We start from the raw sequence: 20,915 nt of genomic DNA, 5'->3' as shown, positions 1-20,915 counted from the left end.
GATAACATGGGGTTTCTTCATCCTTATCCCCAGTTACCCAACTCTCTTCCCCCCTCTTTCTTTCTCTTTAACCATCCTTTCTACTCACTTTTTTGTCATTTCCTATCAAACATACAACGACGTCTCAAAGGAAGAGGATTTAATGTTAAATATCCTGAGAGGAAAAAAAAAACTGGAATCAGTTTTTTAACTAATTTTTTTAAAGCAAGTCTTATTTTTTGTTGTTTATTTTCAAATTTGTCGCCTGCTCCTCAAACTATCGTCGCCAGGTCATAAGGACTCCTCAGTTTCTCCAGTATACCCATCATGAGCGAAACGAAGTGATCTTCTTACCTCGTTTCGCTTGGAGATTTAATGTCGTCATGGAACCTCCTTTTCCCGTTTTTTCCTGTTTTTTTCTTTGTATTTTCCCTTAATACAAGCAAATAATTTAGTAAATTTTAGTTTTTATTCATGAACCGTCAATTTGGTCTCCTTCTTTATTAAAATCTAAATTCCAAATCTATAAGATCCAAATTATAATTTATAATTTACTCACTGTTTGTGTATAATACCTCATTATGACATCAGAACGCATACTACCCGTTGTTTTGATTCCCTCAATTCCCATCCGGTCTCTAATGACGTCATAAACTTAGATCAGGCGGCAAATCGAATTTTTTTATTCGCGAGTGAGTTACCCTGGGTGTTCAGTGAAGGAATTAAGCAGGAAAAGTGGACTGACGACACGAGAAAAGGGGAAGAGACAGACGGATGACTGTCACGCGCTTAGGAAGCAGACCGAGGAGAAGGGCGGGTTAGAGTGGCGAGTCAGAGGACACGGGAAGTTTGTGACGAAGGTATAGGAGGAGGAGAGAAGAGGCAGAGGTATGCAGTAGTATATAAGGACGTAGATGGGTGGGATTACGGCGATGCGAAGGGGGAGCGCTCGAGGAGAGGTACGGGGGAGAGGAGGGTGCTTTGAGAGCGGGAAGTTTTTGAAGCTGGTTTTCCTTACGAACGGGAAGGGAAAGAGTCCAAAGAGCGAGTGGAAGCAACTGGGAGGACTGGATAGAGGGGTAGAGGAAGAGTTGGATAACTGTGGGTAGGAGGATGGAGAAACAATCACGAAATTCGTAGTAAGCTGAAAATATAATGGAATAAATACGCTTGACTTTTTAAATACTTAACTATTACTGGTAAAATAACTTGGTAACTGCCCAAAATCATTTGGCTGGTCAATAGAAATAAATTTCAAATCAAAAAGAGAGGGGGAAGGAGGAGTTAGATTACAACGGGGAGAAGGATGGAAAAATAATCATGAAATTCGTAGTAAATTGAATATAATAGAATAAATTCGTTTGGCTTTATAAATACGTTTATTCTTGCTGGCAAAATAATTTCGTAATTGCCCAGGTTCATTCGGCTGGACAATAAACATTAATTTCAAATCAAAATAGTAAGGTATATGTTGCCTATCTCTATAGGTATTCATATTCATATACATATATTCTACAAGATACCTCATATGTTAAATTGTGATCCATAATTGATATGGCTTTCGTGGCCATATCAAAATTTCCATTCCATTTTGCGCTATTCTTTCACGTTGCCATGTTTTCGTTGGCTTTCAAAGTATATTGTAACTTACGGCTACTACTTCATTCGTATATGTAAATTGTGCTGTAATTATGTAAGCGCTATTTTGACGTTAAGTTTGTCTGTCGACTGGTGATAAAATCCCCTTGGTAACTTGATGGTGTTGACCTACGACGCGCCGTCAAGCAGGGAAGTCCAGTATGCATATTAGGGGTCGTCGGACTTGTTTGTTTACATTACGAGCGTTCGTGAAATTCAGTGCCCTGTGTTCCGTCTTCATAAGCGTCGCGAAAAAGAAAATAACATAGCAATCATACAGTCGAATACTGGTAGTTTTATCGCCAACACTTTCGTTGAAAGGTTGAAGTGGATTTATCTGAGGCTGGTGAGTTATCGTGAATAAATTATATATTACTATTATCTGGTAGAATAGTCAGACGCCATAGTTTCATTCAGGTTAAGTAGGTATAAAGCTACCTTGCTTTCTTAGAGAGACTCAATTATTTATTGATAAATATTGTTCCATATCCGCGTCCATATTTTGCAATCTGATCATTTCGAGGATAGCGTCATATGCTTTGTGTTTTGATGTACTTCACCCATATTTTTCCGAGTAGGTAATCGTGAAATATCCAGACAGGAATTATGGCCCTTTCCACTCGTAGGAATATTATGTTTTACGACGGAGTAAGCTAAATATAATGAAATAAATACGTTTGGCGTTATGAATACGTTAAAATTAATTAAATATGCTGGTAAAATAACTTCGTAACTGTCCTAGTAATTTTTTTACTGTGACGATATGTGAACCGGAAACCAAATTGTTGTTGACAAAACCTATGACATACTTTCAATGAGCATTCTTCAAAATTGCATCTATCATGCTTCATGATTTTGTTTTGCCTGTTTCTTCTATTTTATTCTGTTTTCATCGATATTATTTAAACCAAAGTTTCACTTGCCAGCTTAGGTATCCAAAGGCCAAAAAATCACATCCACGTTATTCCCTACAAGCCGTTTTATCTTATTCTTTGCGAGTCTTCACCAGAAGGCTCTTCCTATTAAGAATCATTTATACTGTAACGTTTTAAAATATCCACTACTAGCTTAACAAATAATTTCAGTACAATTCAAAAACAAGCTCTATATTTTGAAATTTGGAAGCAAAAAACAACATCAAAAAGCCACCATGATTATCATAATCCCATTTATATTTTGTACCACTCACTGAACCACCGCCATGTACTGCACCATTGTGGATCTTGAGTTCTTCGTATCCTTTTCCTCCCGTTCTCTTCTCCTCTCGTAGGCGCCTCCTTTTCTCTGCGTTCTCTCCCTCTCCCTGCCGATCTTGAATTCTGCCGTATCTCTTCCTCTGCTCTCTCAATATACCGCTACTTTAGTCTTTCTCCCGATCTTTCTTTATAACACGTCTACCTCCTCCTTCTCTCCATACACGACTCCCCTTTTTCCCCGTTCACAACAATCTCCGCGTCCCTCACCACCATTGTCAGTTTTAAATTATTTACAAACAACATGGTGGCTTGTTTTCATTATGTTACAATACGTAAAACAAGCATTCCTACATGATTGCAATGTAGTTGTGGGTGGTCTTCTCGTACCTCGTAGATTTTGATGGTGAATGCAATATCGGAATATCTTAATATGCGGAAAGGTAAAATGCCTTTAACGCTTGACGATACAAATCAATTTAGCCGTGCCAGATCAACTTCAAAACTGGTTTTATGCAGCGTAAAAATCATTTTAAATTAACAAAGGAAAGATATTAACTTGTCATTAATACTCTCAATAGGAGCAGCTATCAACTGCGAGAAAAAGTAAGTAAATTTTCGAGTCGTGAATATTCGATGGGCATAACTTTAACTTTATTTTTACCAAATTCCTTTGGAAATATCGCAAAACTGACAAACAGATAACTAATTCTCCGTTTTAAAAATTGGTGACGGCTGATTCGCGTCCAGGAAGGAACCACTTCTTAACACGTCGTTGATAATAATGAATGGGTAAAAGATTGGATACTAGAACAGGTTTGACAAAGGTCATCCTTGAAATTTGTGAAGATAGTGCTCTATTATTTTTTTAATAGGTGTTATTCTTTCTTTCGTCTGAAACCGCTCACTAGCAGTTTATTTTTTGAGCGAAGAAGAGCGAAAAGAGCGATATTTATATCTCCTAGAATTAGTTCAGTTTCAGATTTTACTACGAAACGATATATCATTTTTTATCCGTCAAATGTAGTCCAAATATATATTTTTTGGCGTTTTCACCAGCCGGTATTGGAGAAAGAACTTCACGTGAGACGCCACGTAGTCTTGCTTTGATACGAATAGACAATAAAAGTCCAATTTAGTGTTGTAGTGGGTTATAAAAATGTGTTTTGAGTCTGCAAGATTATGAGCCGAAGATGTAGTACTGACAATAATTTGAAATGGAAAAGAGTGTAATAGAAACATCTAGCAATTTAATCCTAGATCAGGGCTTTCATTTACTCTTTCCTGGCATTTGAACCTTTTTTTAGTCTTGGTAAAAGTAGGAACTCTTACATGCAATTGTTTCTGCTGCATTCATATCTTATTTATTTTGATTTTTTACCTAGTAAGGTAAGGTAAGTAGTAAATACCAAATAAGTTGCTTAGTTTTAAATGGAACCTCCATATTTAGCTTAATGAACTATTATCGGTACTTAATTCCACGCTAGAAAAAATACATGAGTCGAAAGTGAAATATTTGAAGACACGTGAGGTACCTACTGGAACTCTTTGGAAAAATTGCTAGATAGCAAAGCGCGGTGATCATTCATATTCTTGCTTTGATTGCGGAAATTTTTATAATGAGCATGAATTGCTACCATCTGTCTCTGCGTGGAAGATTTGCAATGAAGACTGCACATCATTCTGCAGAATATTTCCATTATTTATATTTTCTATTCACAACGGATTGTATATTTTTAAATTTTGAAGGCTTAGGTGTAAATGCAATTGCATTCCCTAGCTGTTTCTCTCGCAGATGATTTCGGAGATGCTTTCGCTGACCCTATTTTACAGTCGCCGACTTTTAAAACCCAACCTGAGATCTGCATCAGCGTCTGTGTTTGTTGGCTCATTCCAAATGGCCCCCCTAGATTCACCATGTGTTCCGAAAATTTCCCCACCTTCCTAGGGCCGGTATCCTTTCTCCACCTCTCGGCCTTGCAGGTGGGGGTCGTGGTTATTTCAAAAGCGGCCCTTGCTCTAGGCTCTATCCTCATGTTCTGTGCTCAGAGGTTACTGAAATCATGCGATAAAAATCCGTATAAAAATTTATTAGTTTGAGAGATTTGTGGAAAATCTCTCGTAACATTAAGCATCTACGAGGCATATTCATAAAGCAATTGCCGTTTGGTCACAGGAAAAATATACTCATATGAAACACGTTTAATTGGCACTTTTAGTTATCTACAAACCTATTTCATTTCTCTACATAATCGCCGTTCACTTGTAAGCATTTTTCGTACCATTGCACCAGGTTCTTTAATCCCTCTTCATAGAAGCTCGACGCCTGAGAGTTGAACCAATTGACAATGTCGTTCTTGAGTTCCTCTTCTGTTTCAAAACGTTGTCTACGTTGTCCAATCTATGTCTAACCATTCCTTAACTCATAACTGTAGGTCCATAAACTAGGCGCAAGTACCGATGAATTTCAGCAGCCGACAATCCTTTTGCATGCATGAATCGTATGACAGAACGCACTTCATAGCTGGCGGGATCAACGATTGTCGCGGACATTGTTGCTTGCGTGCACGAACAAGGAAACTGTTCAGTAGTAAAACAAATGCTGCTATAGCTTCTCAATGAATCAGTAGATGGCGCTGACAGAGTAAAAATGTGGTCTGATGCGCAAATATTTAAATATAAGCGGACGGCTCTTGCTTTATGAATATGCCTCGTACATTTAACCATGAGGTATAGTTTGCTCATTAAAAATCTAGTCTCAGTAATTGCCTCAATTCTCTTGTTGAGCTACCAATGAGAACGTGGAAATATTCTTGTAAGAAAAAAACACACAATTAGGTATTTAATTTTTTCATAACACCCGCTTATAGTTTTATAGCTCTTTGGAGAAATTGATTTAAAACCTCGTATGGTGGGTGACATGACTATGCATATTCTCGTGGTGATTTTAGAAATCTTAATCGTGATAATGCATTAATATTATGTTTCATTGTGGAAGAATTTCTAGGAGCTGCTTACTCTTCTGTAATTTTTCCGTCACTCACTGATTTTATGCATTACTTAAAGAATTTTTGGGATAAGTTTGGAGGTAATAACACACCCCTGCTGTCTGATTACGTAGTGGGTTTAATATAATATACTTTTCTTCGAGGTTATTTTTCATTGCTGAAATATGTGTCACCCTTCTAAAATGTCAAATAATTATTCTCACTGCTGCTTTTTTCTCCATTTTATTACTCTAATTGTACTTTTAGAATTAGCACCCCTGAATTGTACTCTCTCGCTAGTCAATTTTTCTTGAAAGTCGTCTATTAAATGACCAGTGGATTCCGCAGGAGAGTGTTTAATGTGGCCCTTTCAAAATGGTCCTCATAACTTCACCATGCCTTCCGCAAATTTCTCTACCATCCTAGGGTCTGTACCCTTTCTCCACCACTATACGAAACCTTGCAGGTGGGGGTTCTGGCAATTTCAAAAGCAGCCCTTACTCTAGACTCCATACCTATGTCCCATGCTCATAGGTGACTGAAACTATGCAATATACCTCCGTAATCAATTTGAGTGATTGTTGGAAAATCTCTCGTAGCACTAAATAGATATGCATTTACCCACGAGACAGCTGCTTAGTCAAAATTAAGCCTGAATATGTGGCTTGCTGAATTATTGAAAAGTACCTGAACAGCTACTTTTTTGGAAAAATACTCAAGTAGGTAATTCATAACACCTACTCCACCTTCATAAAACATAATGGTTTTGTAGCTCATTGAAGCAATTGCTATAAAACCACGTACGGAGATTATACATTTTCTCGCTGAGATTTTGGAAATCCTTATGATGAGCATGCATTTATAGTATCTATCATTAAATGGAAGAGTTGCTATAAGCAGAATTCATTACTTCCCACGATTCATTTCATTATTTATATTTTACTCATAACTTATAGCATTTTTGGGTCAATTTTGGTGGAAATTGCACACTCCCGCTCTCTTTGTGGCTATTCTTTTTTTAAAGTGGACTATAGCATGCTCACTGGTTTCTGCAGGAGAGTCTGTGTCATGTGGCCTATTCAAAAAGGTCTTCCGAACTTCACCACGTGTTCTGCAAAATCCCCCACTATCCTAGGGTCGGTACCCTTTCTCTCCAACTTCACGAAACCTTGCATGTGGGGTTCTGGCGATTTCAAAAGCAGCCCTAGCTCTATGCTCATTCCGTATGTCCCATGCTCATTGGTGACTGAAGCAATGCGATATAAATCCGCATTTTAAGCAATTTTGTTAGTTTGAGTGATAAAGGAAATCGGCCGTAAGAATAAAAATTTAGCCATGAGATACCTGATAATCTAGCCTGAATATCTACATCTACATCTATATAATACCCCGCAAGCCGCCTAAAAGGCGTGTGGCAGGGGGTGTTAGGACACCAGCCGTTTGCAGCTAAAAAAAATATCTGGATTGCTGAACTATTGACAAGTATGTGGAAAGCTAGGGAAAGCAATCACAGAAGTAGCCATTTACATTTTTCATAAAGACACGTATGGCGGGTCGTTGTGAATTTAGAAATATTAATAGTGACTCTAGCACTTTTCCCATTACTAATTGTTTTTATGTATTAAGTACTTATAGCATTTTTGTGCTAGATTTGGAGGAAATTGCACATACCTGCTCTCGCTAGTACCTTTCGACTGTTAAATGCCCAGTGGATTTTGCAGGAGAGTCTGTGCATTGTGACCCCTTCATAATGGCCCTCATACCTTCACCATGTGTTCTGCAAAATTCCCCACCATCCTGGGGTCGGTACCCTTCTCCCTAACTTCAGGAAACCCTGCAGGTGGGGGTCTTGGCGATTTCAAAAGCAGCCCTAGCTCCAAGTTCGATCCCGAAGTCCCGTGTATTTAGGCGACGGAATTTTCTGCCAACTCTTTTCATTGAGGGGTCGCCGTCAAAAGGTTGCATGACCGACGGTGAAGTGAGCAGCAGTTCCGTTCCCTCCCCCTTGTCGATACCTGGACGTCAGGAGGAAATGGGGAAGGCTATAGTGCTGTGGTTAGGGGTGGGGTGTTTTTAAAGGGTTCGGCTGTAAATAATGATAACTGACAACCGGTGGGAAAGCTCAGTCTGATAGTCCGCAAAACGAATTCTTCTGGACATGAAATACGTTCGGAATCATATCCTCTATCGGCATGGAGTTCTGGCCACGGTTTAACCCGATTCGGCTTATTGAAACGGGACGTGTCAGCCTTGTTGTAAGTAACCATTCCGTCAGATATTCCTGTATTTCGAAAGGGGAATGACCACAAGTCTTTAACTCGAAAATTTTTAGAATTAAAAGCCGAGCTTTGATACACCTTGCACCAAGCTCTACTAGCATATGTTAGTCAAATAAATGAGTTATTTTTTCTTTCTCTTGACCTCTTAGTTCAACTTTGATTATTGTCTTGGAGCGTAGATATGAAAGATTTAAATGAAAAAAATTGCCTACATATTATTAATATTTAAGAATGAAATCACTCATTTACATAGTCTTTCATTTCGACCGATTTATGCTTCAGCGCCGGCGTTTAAAAATGGCATAATGTGCTGAAACCTAGGTCAGTCGAGATAGAATAGTGTGAAAATAAGACGATAAGTACGTAATAAATAAGTGATCTCATATGTTAATGTGTTACATTGATGTCTGCATATATTTCCTATCATTTAGTCCCAATTCCGGGTGTCCTCTGGGGTTTGTATATATGTAGATGAGGTATTTATGGAATATGAGGCGTGAATTGACCCCCAAATAGCAAAGTTCTAATACCGTCGATGATTTTTTTAATGTTCGTACCTCTATTTTGGTTGCTTGGAGCCCTATCTGTCCTGACCTATTTTTTCCGCCCAACTTTTGACGAGACCTCACTTCACTTGACCGCATATTAACATGATAATGATGAGGATTTTTTTCATTAATGTATTCACCGTGCCCACATTTTTTTCTCATCAAATTTGAATTTGTGGCATCATGTGCGGCGCATGACCTTGCGGTGGTTAGTGTTGGGGTCGGCTGAAAATGCAAATGTACGTACCTACTACCCTTAGATGCGTCTTTTTTTTAACTTTCCATTTCACCGGGGAAAACTTGACGCGAATGCAAACACAATTGAGACCGTACATATGGACCGTTGTTTCCACGTTCTATTCCGCGCGAATATATTATTTTTTTGACCGTGGCTCGCGTGAGCGCGTGTAGTTTTGCATATGAAATCTATTGCATGGTCCCGTGCGGTCGGCACGCTTTACCCCATTGAATCTCCACCTGGCTCCGAGTGCGCTCTTGAATTGATAGTGAAGGAGCTCGAGACTACACGATTGGAAACAAATACTTTTTCGTGAATGGCATAAAAAATTAGTTTGCCTTCAAAAACGGCATCCATCCTGGTTAAAAATGAAGATTAAGGTACGTAGAATATAATCAGTCTAATCCTTATATTTTTAAATGAATACTTATGCCAGATATTTGGGCTGGACGTAGCGCCATTTTCACGTAACTGATATGATTTGTCTTCAATTACAGCGTTTACTAGCTATTAACTCAAATATTTGCTCGGTCACGTCTCATTTTTTTTTAAATTTTCATCATGACTCTAATGACATAACGAGCATTATTTCAGATTTATTCATAGTTAAATGTTTGCCTTGCCAGTAATAACTTTTTTCATATCATTTTGTAAGAACCAAACCTGCGTAAAAATGCATTTTGTTTTAGAAATTCATTTCCCAAACATTATGGGGCCGATAGCTTATTTTCTGTTACCGTCAGTCAATGAAGCGCGGTTTGAAAATGATATTTCGAAATTGTTTTGAAAATGGAATTAATTTCCTTTCTCTCCCTCTAACTTGTTTCGCTAGCTGGATTACTTCAGTCGACGTTGTTCTTACAATGCCTTAGTTAGTAGCGAGTAGTTATGAAACTCGATATTTTTATTCCATGATACAAGTACCCACGCGTGGTTAAATGTTGAAAAACTCCTTCTGAGCGATGTATTCGCTTCTAAAGAGCATGTTTAAAAAACAAATATAATTACTTGTGGAATTGTAGAAACCATGCATTTATTCGTATGCATGCAAGTATTCCCCAGATAAAAATTCACTTAGTACAAAGTTTCATTTCTGATCCTCTATAGTTCAGTGACGTAAATACCTTAAGTATTCCACGGAGGAAATTTAAGTCTTAATTCTTTTTGTGGGATGCATACTTTTTTATAGCCAAATGGACACATCAACATTGAAGCCGGTGTCGTAATAATTTTTATTCCGATGAAAATTGAAGATGATTTCTCAATTAAATTATAGTTATCGAATAGTATAACGAAATGTATGTGTAGAGCAAGCGTTTCAATGAAAGAATATTTGTCATAAATTACGGCTTTGGTATAAGGTAATTGATTTCAGTTTTATTATGACCATGTATCCACTAACGCTGTATGACTTCATATATATATATTTCGTCGAATTTCACCATATCAACTTGTAATATCTATCAAGATTCTATGTTATATCTATCAAGATCTAATACTACTCAATATGACTTTAAAAAGGCTTCAATATAAAAATACTCTTTCATTTATTCAAATCTAATGCTTTTCCTTTATTCAAATAATGCATTGAAAAGTTTCTTTCAAAGGTCCAATCCATGCCAATTAAAAGTGTTTAATGCCACAGTGTGAGTTATCAACATTTGCCGTAGTCACTAATGTATCTTATTATTTTGAACGGAAGAAATGTAATCGCAGTATGTTTGCTTATTTGCTTTATCAGGTTCAATTTGCTCACTCAAGTTTTATGCTCCAATAGTTTTGGGCGGTGTTAAATTTTCATTTCCTATGGAAAAAAGTGGATCTTTTTTATTTCCTTTCTTCTTTGATTTATGAATGTTGCGCCTTTGACTTGGAGCGCTTAAGGGGCTCAATTGAAATCGGAAGATTACTATGATGTGTGCTTGCGTTCTCAATGTGTCTTTTTTTTACCCAGGCAATTCGGTATTCCATGCTAGTGCAATATCTGGTAACACAGGAAGTCCCACACATGTTAGAGGTAATTTTTTTCGAGCGTTGCCCTGCAGGCGATCAACTTCCAGTTCATTCTTACTGCGCACACCTTGCTACCTGTATCTTGGAAACATTTTCCGATTGCCGGGATCCAGTAGAGTCATTCAACCGGTCCAAGCAAACCGGTTCATTTTGATGCTTTCGATTGTTCGGTGATAAATTCTGAATCGTGTTTTTTTTTTAGTTTTCTAGTGGCAGTCTCCGTTAATATTCCTGTTCCGTCATTCGCGAAAAACTTAGATGGATTTCTAATTTTATACTAGTCTAAATTTTAGGTTTGACTTAATAAAATGATATGTTATGAGTGCCTGGGCTTGATTTCTTTAGCATTTAAATTAGTAACTAAGTGAAGAGATTTGGTTTCCCAATTCCCACTATCAAAGGAATTGATTATGCGCATTATTTTTAAAATCAATTAATTTGACCAAGCGAATATAATACTTTCACAGCCCGCCGTATTGGAGGATCACGAGTCGTCGAATTGACGGGTAGTGGGTTTCATATAATATACTTTTCTTCGTGGTTATTTTTCCTTTCTGGAATCATGTGTCACCCTTCTAAAATGCCAAAGAATTATTATTACTACTGAATTTTTCCTCCATTTTATTGCTCCAATAGTACTTTTAGAATCACAAACATTTTATATCTCGTATAGGACAAATTGTGAATCAAACTGTTCAGGTTCAGCGTTTTAACTTCTCATTTACGTTGCAATACTTTTTTGAATTCACTTGCTTTTTCCCTCCAGACAGTATAATAGCCTAAAATCGGTTACATCTGCGTCATTGCAAGTATGACTGCATAGGTTCTGCGTGACGATACTGTTTTACCGTACCTATACAGTACTGACTCCGTGCTCTCATATTAGCGGGAAGTAAGTAAAACTTGGTCACTTATAACTTACGTTATTAAAGTGTTTTACCGATTAAGGTAGGTTTCTATCGAGTACTTAACAAGTGTTATGGCAGCCTACCTTACCTTAATGGACTTCCCTCTTCAATTCACAATAAGGTCTACTCACTTTCATCCTATATAAAAATACTCCCTTCCTTCCTCTCTCTCGTTTACCTACAATTTTACCCTCTAACATTCAACATCCCTCTCCGCGAAGTACTCCCTCTGTATCCTGCGTAGAGAATAATATTAAACATCGAAGAAAAATATCTGTGTGGCTACATTTTTTCCTTTGTTTTGAAAGTTTGATTCTTACAATATTTATTCGTTAAAACTTTCCCGGGTGCTAGCCATGGTTGTTAAAAAAGCTTTTTGGGTTACGTCGCCTCAATTTCCGTGTGCACACAATCAGAATCCATTAAAAAAGCGACCAGCATCGATCGCGAAACGTCAGGAACATTCGAACATTGCCGCTGCGACGAAGCCCAAAATGTTACTTTGCCGGCCTCGGTGGCGGTGGGGTTAAGTCCTCGCCTGCCAATCCGTAGGTCGTGGGTTCTCATTCCGCCTGGGTAGGTGATCCCTAACCAGGGCATGGATGTTTATGTTGTACTTTGTTAATGTTGAAAACCCGTTATAAAGGCCGCAATTTGCTATTTACGGGGAAGTGGGAAATAAATAAATAAATGTTCTTAACTACCTACAATATTTGGTATCGTATATTTTAGAGGGTGGAGTTGCGTTACAGTGCCACTGGTGGTGATATTAATTACTAAGCGCGCCAACAGTCTACTCCTCTCACAGGAAACGCAGTGCCTCGTCGGTGGAACGCCCTAAATCTTTGAAACCCGATCCGCAAGCATTCCATCGATTAGCCATATCTCTTCCGCCGCGTTTCCTCCCATCCCCCGAGGGGAGGCAGCCAGCATGAGGCCAATCGGCTCGTGTTGCTCATTAGCACTTGTTGAATTCCACCCAGTTAGAATGCTCGAACTCATGACCTTCGGCATCGGGAGAATTTCCATCTGAAACTCGCCCCTCTCCCCATCACACCCCGCCTGCGGGGCATCCGTGGTCTGTTGCATTGCAAGGTAGGGGAGAGAAAGGAATGGGTTGTTGAGAGGGTCTCAGAATAAATTAAGCCCCTTTTCGTAGCGGTTGTTGTTGTCGTAGTGGAGGGATGCAGTGGCAGACGAGGATGGTGCACGTTGGCAGGTGTAAGGAGCGTGTAAAAACACCGGCTCTTCCTCCATGCTCCATATACATACTTACCATCCCGCCTCATCCGCCATTCCTTCGGTTCGATCTCCACGACCTGCTCAACATTTCCGGAGCGAAGCGAGGGTGCATATTTACAGCTTAAAGAATTTTTTTTCAGTTCACATTTTTACGTAACTTTATTTAGGCAGCAATTAGAGGAAAACGGATACAGTGGTAAGGACGTGAGGAAGAGAATTGCATTAGCAAAGGTGGCGTTCATGAACAGGAAGGAGCTTCTGAGAGGTACGCTATGTAAGAGTTTAAAGAAAAGTTTAGTGAAGAGTCTGATCTGGAGTGCAGCGCTTAATGGTGCGGAAACGTGGACACCAAGAAAGGAGGACGAGAGAAGACTGGAGGCATTCGAGAGGTGGGTGTGGCGAAGGATGGAGAAGGTGAAGTGGACGGAAGAGTAACGACTGAGTACTAGGCATGTTGAACTGGACATGGTGGAGGAGGAGAGGCAGCTTTTAGATGAGATATGGAGGAGACAGATGGTATGGATGGAGCGAATACTTATCAGGGAGGTGATGTTGAAAACAGTGCTTGAAGGTAGACTGCCAGGTAAACGAGGGAGAGGAAAGAAGAGGATAGCATTTTTAGATAGAATGATAGGGGAGGCCTTATTGTGAATTGAAGAGGGAAGTAACTTGATGGCGGGGGAGGCTCCCAGGATGCTTCTTAAGTACTCCATGGAAACCTGCCTTATCGGTAGAATACTTTAATAGTAATCATCTTTTTTGTTTTTACTCTGGAACAAGAAATCTTATGTCACATCCCAGATTTGAATTGGACCCTTGTCTATTAAGTAATGTATTTCTTATTTGTAAATTCTATTTATTTCAAATATTTGTCCATGTTTTTACACGGAGGATGCCTGACGTGTCATTCAGCGGCTCACATGTGACGACGATGGACGACGTCATGGCTCACTGGCTTGATCACAACTTCAAATGAATGAAGTTTATTGGCCTGCGTGCCACAACTTTGCATTGAACATTTTTCTCTTACCAAAACTCTGTATAAGCGCCCTGTCCGAGGGGGAGGAATGGGCCGTATTGTGGCATGGGAAAATAAAGCACAAGTCAAGTCATATAACTAGCCGTTTCTCGCCTCCCGCCTGCCCACACAGAGAAAAATGTTCAGGCGGTACGCCTAAACGTTCGGCCCTAACGACCAAATATTTTAATCGGTATGGGGCTGACTGAACTTTTCAGTGAATTCAACAGAAAAGTCCAGTCACACCAGTTTAGATGCTCCCACCAAAGTATTTCCTGCGGGTGACAAAATGATGCAGTTGTTGCATAGGAACAATCTAAATAATATGACTAAATGTAACTTCATCAGAATGTCTGAATTGAGTCAGTGCTATTAGTCAAACACGACCAGATCCATAATCTCAACTACCTTCTGTGATGGAGTTTGGGTAAAACCAAGGATATTAATAAAGGGTTTAGTCACCTTGATAATAAAAGAATAGGTACTGTCTTTACAGAATTTGATTAATGTGACTAAATTGTTTAATTAGCCTGTTTGAAATTTTTTTATTATATTGGTCAAATGCTTTACTAATTTGTCTTTTTTTTAACTCCCTTGCGGTTGGTGTAAAAGTTAACGTACAAGCTGGTATTTTGATTAATTTATCTCCCCATAAATAAGGTAGACAATAACTGGACCTTTTTTCGCATGAAGTTTATTTATTAAATATCTTTAGTACATACAAAAATATTTTGCTCATTCTCAAGTATTCGTGAAAACGGACAGCTTAACATTTTGCATTCAAAGCATGAAACATTTTCAGTTAAATCAACACTAAATGATGACAGATGATAACTCCATGATATTGTAGTAAGTTGAGAATAAAATAGGAGACTTCTTTAGAAGTATTGACAATAATTTAATTTTACATTTCCAAAATTGGGAGATCCTAACTCATTGGCACCCACCACAATACAAGAATTGTCTTTAAATTTGATACCGTTTAAAATGACATTTGTGGATGCTCTACACAAACCTTGGAAAAAATTTGGCATCTTACTCTTAACTAGAGGAAAACAATGTATTTTATCTGCTTGAATGACATTGCAGTTTGAACTGAAAGTTATCCTTTTATGAAATCCTTTTTGAGATAGAAAGCGGTAGGCTAAACTTAACCAAGTTTTAATACAAATAGGCATTGGAGTGTCGATACGACTAGAAATAACAGTAGCAATTCGTTGTAACATTCTATGCCTTCTTTCAAAGCGCATACACCACGTATGAATTAGTGGTCCGCAGTTAGAACACAGCAGTAATAAAGCATGAAGCGAAACTTGGGTTTAAAGGAATTACCAAATAACCTAATATATGTATAGAGAATGATGTTGAACAATAAGGTAATGAAACTGATCGATTAACTCAACTTGAATCGATGTACAACACAGGATTTCAACAATATCACGTAACATTAAGAAAAGTCTCCTAGATGGGTCGTCTTCAGGCACTAAATTTCCTATCATATGGGCAAGGCATAAAACGAAATTTATCATTTCACTGGCTGATATTCTAATAGACCCACGACATAGTTCTTCTTTAGCAATAGCGGCAGGTTTATTAGAAACCGTATCTCCATATTTAAATATAATAATTCTAAATCCAAGCTGATCTTCGGCGCAATACTTCTTGGAAATTAAGTTTGGCATAATATTTATAAGGTCATATTTGGCTACAAACTATGACTAACCTAACCAACTAAAACTATGACTATGACGACTTCTAAGATATCATGCATCAAGTCGAGGCTTCCCCCTTCTATTTCGTTGAACCTTTCTACCTAATTCCATATACATTTTTCCATCATTCCAGTAAGAGAACAGTTACGCACTTCAACATCAGCATTGTAGGATTCAACAGTTCTCAATAGTTCCTTTTTTTCTTCAGTGCATGAGCAGGACTCAGACTTAGTAAGTTTAAAAATTTGACAGATATAAGTAGCACTAAAGCTCTCTATAAATCCAAGAATACAACGAAAACCAAGATTGTCATCAATAATAGATCCCAATGCAAAATACACTTGAACATTTCCATGCTCTGTCACAACAAAAATATGTACCTTGATAACTAAGAAAATTTAACCCTTCAATGAACTTACCAGAAATAATATGGTTGCTTGAAGAATCAAAAAAAGGATTATCGGGCTTCCAGTAATTAGAATGGAAAAACATAGTCAGAACTCTAAACTAGACATAAATTCAGAGGGGAGACATGGACAATACAGATAAACTGCTCCTAGTTGGTATAGTCCACTATGAGAGCCTAAAACAAATTCCAATTTCAAGATCATCAAGAAATAATAATACGACAATTACCAAACATAACTAATTAAGACTAACAGTCTTTCCTTGGCGTCTTGTTCAAAGGAGGCTCGTCTCGCACAGAGTCGATGTTAGCACGGAACACCTTGCAAAATTTTAGAAACTGGTCTGGCGTCAGTAATATTTGTAGAGTATCTCATCTAGTAGCTGAAAGGCTACTTTGTCGATTTCTGCTCCTTCAAAGAAGTACAATGGTTAAAACTTGATAACTAAATTTAAATCAAATAAAAATTGAATTAACACCATAAATTAGGTGTTAAATATAAGTTTCTGCAAAAAAAAATACAAAAAAGAGGAGAAAAATACGCCTGCAAGAAGGATTGAACGTGGCCCCCCCGCGTTGTAACAACGGTCTCTAACAACTAGTCTAAATCGGTTACCATAATAAATATTTACAAAAACGCCGCAATATATTATTATTGTAAACTAGCTGACCCGACAGACTTCGTCCTGTCAAAAAAATTTGTAATGTGGCAGTGTTTTGTTCCTACCTTTTTTATATTCTTTGCAAAAAATTATCCTGAACAGAACCGTCACCCTGGTAGTAATTCGGTGTGAATTATTGGGATTATGCCTGAACGCCTCTAAGGCAGAATCCCCTCTAGCCGATGAGGCAACGGTGATTTGAGGAGGCCCGAGAGCCGGCAGGCTCGAGACACTTTTCTTGCTCTTAGTCGACGCGCCTTGCTTAGGGGTGCGTCGGCATCCGAGCCGACTTGCCGATCGGGGAAACCGGGGCTCCCGGGGCGTATCCAGCGCCGACGGGATGCCTCCCCCAAGCGGTCGAACATGGGTGACCGACTGAGGACGGCGTCGGGTCTCGGAATTGTCTGTAGACGACTTTGGTACCGAGCGGGGTGTTGTACTCGGTAGAGCAGCTGCCACGCTGCGATATCTTGAGACTCAGCCCTAGCTTGGGGGATTCGTCTTGCTTTACTCGGCGAGACCCCCGCTTTCGAAAATTTTTCAAAGTCCCTCCGTCGTCTCAGGTCCGGCTTCGGACTTTGAAAAATGTCGTCCGAATTCCGTCGTCCCAGGTCCGGACTCTGGACTGAAATTTTTCGGCACTTCGAAAATCGTCAAAAAAATTTTCTTCTCTTCGAGCGCCTGCAGATTCGTAGGTCTATTCCGTAGTATGATCGTACTGGTGCCGTAGTCTGATCCCGCCGTGGGTTGATCTTTTTTCGAGATCCGAAATTCCGTCGTCCCAGGTCCCGACTCTGGACTTCGTCGTCCCAGGTCCCAGGTGTGAAAAAGAAAAGGGCTGTTTTTAGGGTTTCCTGGCAATTATTCGATTTTTTCTCGCCGTAAGAACCATCCTTGGACTTCAACGAACATTTTAAAAAAAGAATTGGCCAAATTGGTCCAGGCGTTGTTGAGTTATGCGCTTACCAACACATTTTGCGATTCATTTTTATATATAAGATAATCAACCTTTGTTTTGAAATGTGAATAAAATGTGACTACAGTCTCCATTTGTAAGTTTAAGAGGATTACTAAATGCACACAATTACATTACGTAGTTATATATCAGTATCAAACGTAGATGCGTAAGAAAACTTAATTTGCAGGCTTTTTTCTATCGCTCTTACGCACTAACTGGCAGAGCTTCGGTAACTATGTACGTAGAGCTTCAAGCATACCGACAGAAGATGAGTAGTGATGACTTCTGAACAGGGTTGACTAGACGTGTTCCATGTTATTTGTTGGAGATACTCTGGGTGATGCGACTAGACTAAGCTAGAGGGGCAGCGCAAAGCGTTTAGACAATCTACCAAAATACCTCGGATTACGTGGCAGAGTGTCCAATAATTGCCATAGAGGGGGCGGACTGGATAGCGTTTAGCTGTAACACCCAAAGTTGTTTTCTCCGTGCACGGGTGTCCGGTAGCCGGGACCTTGCAAAGTAAGCGCGCAGGTCGATATGTGTATCGGCGCGCTAGGATCGGGATTGGTTCACAAAGAGAACCTGTTACTGGTTCGGGAGAGATGGCAAGTGATAAAATTGTGATGACCAACTGAACGATCATTAGGAGTTCTTCTCGAGTTCTGCACCAGGTTAATTCAGTCGTATTGGCCGACGTTTCGGAAAACGACTTATCTTCCATTCTCTAGGCATTCTCTCCATTATTATCAATGTCCAAACTCACACTGAACCGAATTGGCCATGTGGCGAGTGCAGCAATGAGGATCAAGTGATGGTCTTTTGAAGTTCTTTATGTACTTTCCTAATGTTTTTTATGCAATTGAATACAGCTTTCCAAGTATTGCCAACCTTAGATGAAAGCCAGTATCACGATTGAATTGTTTTGGATTGAGGCGGTTCTGCGATTCTGCGGTTCCAGTAGCGCTGAATTAGCCTGGTGTTGATCCAGAGTAGAATTCCTGTATATAATTCGCCAAGAAAAATTAAAATTGTTTATGATCGATCGTTTTGTTTTTTCGCCAAGTCGTACTCGATGTGGCAATTAATTCGTGAAGAAATCAAAATTTGTTATTCGGCCATTTCCAATCGTGGCCTTGTTTAGGAGAAGGTTACATCATATTAATTACGGAAATAAAAAACTGCAATGATAAAAATGGATTTTTAAACCGCTATGGCTATGTTTTGAAATATTTTTCTGATGATATATTTTCCAACGGTTTGAAACTTTCTCATTCCAGGGCATATGTATATTAACACAATGAACCGAATAATCCGAATTTCAGGGCTTAATTTATAGTGGTATTACTGCAATACGTACTATATTTTCTGCTTCGATTATAACACTCAGTGCTCTCTCAGCATATTACAAGTCACAATACGTTTAAGTAAAACTTGGGGCTTTCAAAAACATTTTATTTCACATTATTTTTTATTGCATACACATTTAGTGCATCTGACTAAGTATAAAAATGAGGGTCAGTTTATGGAGTAATTGGTTTCATATTACCTACCGATAAAACAATAATGAAGAATAGAGCTATGCATATTCCACTGAACTGTTAGTCACTGCTCAGGATACATTCGCCTTCGTACCCACTTAGTTGTATCTCTACTGCTGTCTTAGCAACGCAACAATCTCAAATTCCATAAATACTTGTCGGTCCTCCGTCACTCGAGTTTTACTCTTAATTTAAAATCACTCGACAGAAGGTATGAATGGAGGGAGTACTTAGCGGGGAGGGGATGTTGAAAACGGTATTAGAGGGTAGAATATTATAATAGGTAAACGAGGGAGAGGAAGGAAGAGAATAGTTTTTTTAAATTGATTTAAAGGGAATAGGCCTTGCTGTGAATTGAGGGAGTCAGTGCTTGAAAGAAGGGGAGGCTTCCAGAATGCTTCTTTAGCACTCCATGGAAACCTACCTTAATCGGTGGAATACTCTAATAATATAAATAAATGTTATCATGTACGTGATATCTTCATCATAATCACGCGCCAAAATTGCTGTGTGGACTTTTCTATATGCTTCCAACTTTTACTGTTGAAAGCATCTGAGTTTCCCGTTCAAGATAGGAACACACATCAAAATTTCTTGCATGAGCACTTAGATGTATGAGTTTACATTTTCATGCTCATGCATGCATAATGTTGTATTTATCGTAATCACGCCTCCAGCTTTTGCTGGTAAAACCTCTATAAGGCTTTCTCAGATTGCATCTTTGATGTTTTAACGTATTAGCTACTTGTATAGGTCATTGGACCGTCCCGTTTATAACTTGCACAGTTAAATGTGTGTGTCTGACGTTTTATATTCGTAAGAATGGTAGTTAAACCCATAATTGAAGCCCATTCTAGACTATTTTAGTATTTTTGTCCAACCTTGATACAGAATTTTACGTCGTTTAGCTTATGATGCTGGAAATTGTCTGTGCAAGTGTTGCAACGCCACCACAAATGACTGTGTATCACGAAACCAACCACTGGTATCGAGCAGCATGCCTTTTGAATGCCTGTGCTAATGCTTTCTGCTCCTCATCAACCTCATCTGGCTATCCTATTTACTATACCTCTTATCACTGGAAAGGTGGTCTGGAATACATCTCTTTCAGGGAAGTATCCTATTTTTTATTTGTATCGTAAATTTTATACTATTTGCGCATTAAAATCGTACGATGATGACCGTTATACCCTTTCGTTGATATGGCTGACTTGATATTTGTCCGCCAATTATAAGCTTTTGTCCGCCAGGCTTTCTCAGATTGCATCTTTGATGTTTTAACGTATAAGCTACCAGTATAGGTCATTGAACCGTCTCGTTTATAAAGTAAAATGTGTGTTTATGAAGTTTTATATTCGCGAGAACGGTAGGTAAACCCATAATTGAAGCCTATTCTAGAGAATTGATGCAGCGTCAATTTTCGGGTGACCCCAACGTTTCTTAACCGAAGCTGGTCGCTTTTTAAAGGGATCTGATGAAGTAGGAATCTTTATTCATATATAATAGTTATCCGTGTCGTATAGGGAGGGGGGACCGGAACAGGAGGTTGGAGGAGTAGATTGTTCAGTGTTTTTTTCGGATTACGCGTTGTCA

General features: G+C 38.9%; 1 protein-coding gene and 1 long non-coding RNA gene across 2 annotated transcripts in view; one reads left to right on the top strand and one right to left on the bottom strand.

Annotated features, from left to right (window-relative positions):
* Nucleotides 1-20,915, top strand: part of LOC124161021 (POU domain, class 3, transcription factor 3) — a 495,257-nt gene that overhangs the window by 139,377 nt on the left and 334,965 nt on the right. The gene's annotated exons all lie outside the window — the stretch shown is intronic.
* Nucleotides 14,723-16,799, bottom strand: LOC124161023. The gene is made up of 2 exons (XR_006865302.1): nucleotides 16,416-16,799; nucleotides 14,723-16,338 (listed from the first exon to the last, which is right to left on the bottom strand). It is a non-coding gene; the product is annotated as an uncharacterized LOC124161023 (long non-coding RNA).

The sequence above is a fragment of the Ischnura elegans genome, chromosome 6, assembly GCF_921293095.1.
Source record: "Ischnura elegans chromosome 6, ioIscEleg1.1, whole genome shotgun sequence".
NCBI lineage: Eukaryota > Metazoa > Arthropoda > Insecta > Odonata > Coenagrionidae > Ischnura > Ischnura elegans.
The sequence above is the reverse complement of the archived record's forward strand: the minus strand, read 5'-3'. Positions and strand labels throughout refer to the sequence as shown.